The sequence below is a fragment of the Myotis davidii genome, unplaced genomic scaffold (assembly GCF_000327345.1).
Source record: "Myotis davidii unplaced genomic scaffold, ASM32734v1 scaffold704, whole genome shotgun sequence".
NCBI lineage: Eukaryota > Metazoa > Chordata > Mammalia > Chiroptera > Vespertilionidae > Myotis > Myotis davidii.
The window spans coordinates 174,409-180,638 of record NW_006296284.1 but is presented as its reverse complement, the minus strand read 5'-3'; positions in this window follow the sequence as shown (position 1 = coordinate 180,638).

Sequence of the window (6,230 nt, the reverse complement as noted above, 5' to 3'; positions counted from 1 at the left end):
GGGAAAGAGAACATTCTCTTTATTTAATGAGGTTAAAAAGACTGGGAAATTAATGAGTTAAAATTTTCACCCTTTTGACCCTGGTCAGTCTTACAGGCAAATCCAATATGTAAATGGGACTTTCAGATGGTCCTTATATTGACAAACTATCACACACTGACTAACCTTCTTTTCATGCTTTTACTGGGGGCTGGAGAGGAGGAGGGCTTGGCGAGGGCTGTGTGATTCATCGGGAAAGTCTCCAGAAACACTGTCAAGCAGAACCTTATTGGGTTCCCCACAGTCCCACTCTTCTAACTTTAGGCTGGGGAGGGGGACTAACCATTTGTTTCTCTCATTTCCAGGTGCCACTAAACAGCAGTCTGACAAAGACATTTTAATTTACTCTGTAATGATATTAATAGTTATTTGCCACTGAAAGATGCTTGTCTTTGCAAAAGGAAGAGAAAATATGTAACTAATTCTGCCCTCGCTGAGTTCTGAATAGACAGCAAAGCGAGCCTGGTGATTCTTTTGAAACCCAATCCTAACCTGGAACTGGTGGAGTCCACTGATTAAGGCTGCAGAACCTGTTTGTTTCAGCCCTCTGGGATATTTCATCCTTAAAAGCGAAAGACAAACTTATATCTCTCTTGGTTTATCAAATTTGACCCTGTATCAGTTTGAATTTCTTTAGTTGACTCAATTTCCTGATAGCTTTGAATTTGTTCCCATGATCCTCTTCTGCTCTGCTTTTACCGACAATGAGAATTTGAGAGATTTTGAAAGAGTCATGAATTCTAGTTGAATTTAGGAATCTGTTACTCCAAATCACTTCCATTTTAACTTAATTCTGCGCCTCTATGTCATTCTCTGCTGTCTCTTATGGAACTGCCCACCAGAGTTATACAGCCTGTCCATGAGACTGAACACACTTCCCCTGGTTTTAATGTTCATCCATGGAACTAACGGGGGGCAGAGGGGTCTTCTGTTCTGTTCTATTTTTGCTCTAGTGCTGTGGTTGGAAAACTTTTTCTGTAAAGGGCTAGAGAGTAAAAATTGTAGGCCGTACAGGCTATATATAATCTCTGTTCCAACTTCTCAACTCTGGCCTGTAGTGTGAGAGTAGCCATAGATAATACATAAATGAATGATTATGATGTCACAACTAAAGTTTACTACAGACATTGTAATTTGAATTTTGCATAATTTTCACATGTCACAAAATGTAATTCATTTTTCTGGTATTTTTTCCAACTACTGAAAAAATGAGAACCATTCTATGAGTGGTAAGAGAACATGTAGGAGCCAGATTTGGCTCCTAGGATATAGCCTACCTACTCCTGTTCTGTTGTAGTGAGTTAATGCTTTTATAGAAGCACTAGAGGCCCGATGCATGAAAATTCATGCAAGAGTAGGCCTTCCTTCCCGCAGCTGTTGGCACCGGCTTTCCTCCAGCACCCGGGACCCAGGCTGGCTTCCCCTCCAGCCCCGGCTTCATCAGGAAGGACGTCTGGAATGACATCCAGAAGACATCTGGTCTAATTAACATATTACCCCTTTATTATTATAGATGATTTTTTGCAGATTTGAGTCCCAATGCAAAGCTTGGAGACTAATTAAAAACAGTGGCTTTTCTCTATTTGTAATTTTATACATTTTTATTCAATGTCTGTGAATATTCCATTTATGGCTTAGCATCTTATTCACTTTGGAAAATACTATTTTTTTTGTCTATTTTCCAAGTGTTTTTGGCAAATACTTTGCACAAAAAACTAAAAATGTATTTTAATTCTAAGTCCCCTGTTAGCAACAACACCTCTCCCCCCTCAAAGATTTTATCTTAATCACAGAGAGATGAGAAGAAGCCACTCATTTATCCATGAAAGGTGTACATGGAACTCTCCTTCTAAGAAGGACTCCAATTTATTTAGCAACTGAATGTGTGGATGTGCGTGTCAATGGGTCGCAAAGACTATATTCTATTTCAGAATTTCCTAATGTGATATTTTTAGTTTTCTCAATGTAGTGGACAATGTAAGGCTGTGTTTGTTTAAATCTATGGCTGGTGTATCTACTTCTAAATAGTTATTTTTTCATATCTGTATCCTGACTTCATTGTATTGTCATCTTCATAATAGTTCTGTGACTTTGTAATTCAGAGAAACTTAATTGTGTCATCATTGTAAATCCCTAGTAGTTTGGATTTTTGTCTCAGGATTAGCTCAGAATCTTAGATGAGCCCTCTAAATAGATCTCTTTTGATTCCTGGACCCATGTATCCAGAGAATTCCAGGGTTGGAATGATTAAGCTTTCTCTAATTAAAACTCAGTATATAGCCATCATCTGTTTTCACTCTAGATTTCAGTTATCTTCACCACCAAACATTAAAAAATATTCCTCTGTCTTCATGCTACTCTAGCCCAGGTGACTTTTTCCCTCCTCTCTCCTCCTTTTTTTTTTTGTCAGGTTCATTATGCAGGGTTGGGTGTGGAAAATAATACAATGATTAATAAACAATTATACAAGAATAAACTCTGTGTTACATGTACTTACTACTGTAAACCTACTTTAGCCACATCCTGTATGCATCTACTTGGTCTTTTGTGGCAAGTTTTTCTTCTCCCATCAGCACAGCGTGAGATTCTACAGCTCAAAAGTGATGGATTATGCAACATTATTTGTGGTGGATGGGACTTGATGTGTATAAGATGCTGGACCATTTGTATATTATTAATTTTGGAATTTATTATAAAATCAAGAATTACATGAAGAGAAAACCAACAGTTTCTATTAGTAACTAGAGGCCCGATGCACAAAATTTGTTCATGGGTAGGGTCCCTAGGCCTGGCCGGCGATCAGGCCTATCTGTGGGGTGACCAGTGGGGCAATCGGGGGGCCCCCCACCAGCACCTGCCCCCCCACTACCGCTGCCAGTTGCCTCCCTCTGTGGGGCCACCAGTGAGGTGATTGGGGGGGGAGGCACTGCTGGCACCTGCTTTGGCTGGCCTGGGGCCTGCAGGCTGGGGGCAGCTCCTGTGTTAAGTGTCTCTGTCCCCTTGTGATCAGTGTGCGTCATAGTGACCGGTTGTTTCACCTGTCATTCCACCGTTGGGTCAATTTGCATATTAGGCTTTTATTCTATAGGATGATATCAGATTATAAATGTTTCTGTTCTTTGATAATATTTTCTTCCAGAAGACTATCTTTGATTTTAGAGAACATTTTGAGATGTTCTAACTCTAACTTTTTAGTTTAGAGATAGGTACTCATGTTTAGGTAATAGTTTGTTTACTTGTTATCAAAATACAAATGTTAGGATGATGTTTCATTTATTATATTAATTTTTTTTCTAGTTACAGCAAGAATATCATGTGAACAAACTCTGAGAAACAATTAAAATGCCTATATTCTCTTTCTAAAATGGAAGAAATGTTAATTCATGAGAGCTAAGATGAATCTAAAGTTAATATTCATTGAATATTAAATGAAATAGATCGTTGTAATACTTATAAGCTTGGAGGACTCTGAAAAATTGTCCAAATTGCAAACCCAGACCTTAAGATACTTAATTTACACTTTCTCCTCACACCTCATACAAGCGTCTGCAGCAACTTTTTGGTTTCAAATGTTAAAGGTTTGTAAATATCAAGCAACTTGAACGTTAAAAGGGCACCCATAGTACCAGAACTTTATTTTGTAGAATCTGTGCTTTAATGTTTTAGTCCTTAAAATTAGCATTCGAATATAGAAATGCTAATTTTTATATTCACATTTTTGACATTGCAAAAATATCCTTGCATTGGCCAGCATGGGACCTAGCTACTTTTTCAATCATCCTCTTTGCAAGTGTCTCAGGGGAAATGACCTTCAGTATTCATGCCTTCTGTTCCTGTTCAACTTACCCCGAGGTTACTTCCGCATCTTCTACCACAAGTCCCTTTCTATGGGACTTGAACCTATGGCAACCAAGCCAGTCTCAGCCAGTAACGCTTCTTGTTGCTCTGCAGACTGAATTGTCAGGCAGATTTTTCTAGTGTTCCTTCTTCTATCTCAGCAATACCAACAGATGTTATTTTTCACTTTTCCTGGACCTTTTCTAGGGAAACTTTCTTTTTTTAAGTCATGCCCACAGTTCAGATTTATTACCCTGAAGGTCACAAAACAAAACCAGTGAAGGGAAGAGGAGCACAGGGCAAAGCCCACAAGAAATGAAGAGCATACTTCCAAGAGTCCTCTCTCCAGGAAGTCGCACAGGAGGCACTTAATTTCTCCAGCATCTGATGGTGACAAAACATAGAAAGTGCTGTCCACAAGAGAAGCTCATTAGCAACCCAGCCTCTGACTTTTAGTGAGGGTTAGTCACAACGGCACCCTTTGCCTAGCATGCACCAAAAAACGAATTTCCAGATTCCCAGGAAGAAAGAAAGAAATCAGCACAGATCCTTTCGAACAGCGAGCCACTCGAATCAATTAATGAGTGGTGGAAATACCGAGCTCCTAGAGGACAGCCAATGGCCTTGCTCACAGGCCTTTGTAAGGGTGGCAGTCTTAGGCCTGCTGTGTGAACACCTTTTTGCACACCTCCCATAACTGTGTGAAATCTGCACCCTCAGAGCCATCCCACACAAAAATGGAGTCTATCATTGTGGTTCCAGATGGCCACAAGCTCAGCTCCAATACTAAATCCAGTAAATGGGTGGACAGGTGAAAGACAGGGAAATGTCTGTCTTGATTTGCACATAAGGAAGTGTACTTTATTAGTGCCTTCTATCATATTGAGTTAGATTGAGTTCAAAAAACATTATCGAAAACTCAGTCTATATATAAAGGAAGAAAAACACCAACCATACTGTATAATAATAATAATAGATGAGATTAAGGCTCCTAGAAGCCCAGGCCTCATTGGTTTTTAGAGAGCACTGATTCAAATGGGTATTTACTAGTAATAGAGGAAGTATTATTTTTTTATTTTTATTTTTTATATTTTATTGATTTTTCACAGAGAGGAAGGGAGAGAGATAGAGAGTCAGAAACATCGATGAGAGAGAAACATCGATCAGCTGCCTCCTGCACATCTCCCACTGGAGATGTGCCCGCAACCCAGGTACATGCCCTTGACCAGAATCGAACCTGGGACCCTTCAGTCCGCAAGCTGACGCTCTATCCACTGAGCAAAACCGGTTTCGGCGAGGAAGTATTATTTATCAGAAGACAGAATGAATGGTTTCCCAAAAGAAGCCTCTGGTCCAGCAGAGGTTGGAAAAGAGCTTTTGTGGCCCCTTTCAAAATTCACTTCTGATAACAAAAATCAATATGGGGATGTTTACAAATCTCTTGGTTTTGATTTTATATTTAAATAGGGTAGAAACTCTTCACTGTTGTCTGAAATTGATTTGTTAGTAGATAGCCTACAAATATAACACCCAACTAATTTATGTCAATCTGCTAGAAATATAAAAAAATTTAGGAATAGAAAACCAATGTAGCATTTTATTTTCAAACCAAGCCACCAACTATACATCAAAGCACACCAAGTTAAATTCTTATTTTAAGTCAACACTTCTAAAGCTCTATGGCAAAGTAGAATTGACCTTCAGGTCAAACTAAAGAGCTATCATAAATCTGCATAAAGTGAGAGGTACAATGTGAATTTGACTCAAATGAAAATTAACCATTATCGTTCACTGAGCACTTACTATGTTAGGCAAACGTTTTTCTTACATGAGGCTGGATGGCATGGTGAGGTCAGAGATTGCTGGCTACACAACAAATACTTTTGTATTGAGCAGGCTTTCCATGAATGATTTTCTTTTTCTTGCTATGACTTTAATAGGTAGGTGCCATTTATTTATTTATTTTTATTTTTATTTATTTTGTTTTTATTTTATTATTTATTACAAAGGGTATTACATATGTGTCCATTTTTTCCCCCCGCCCAAGACAGTCCCCTAGCCTCCCCTATCCACCAGAGTCTTATGTCCATTGGTTATGCTTATATGCATGCATACAAGTCTTTTCCTTTAAGTTGGGCATTTCATGAAAGCTCTAGGAAAACTGTATTTCCTCTGATGGTTCCACAGGAATGGATTAGGGCAGCCCACATTCAATGACTGATGTGAGGTCCCAAGACTTGGCTCTCTGCCTTCATTCAGAGCCACTCCAGGGGCCATTGTCGCTTCAGAGGTCCCCATGGAATCGGTTGAGACCTCTGTTGAGAATTCAACACAGTGTAAATTCTTTCTTTGCC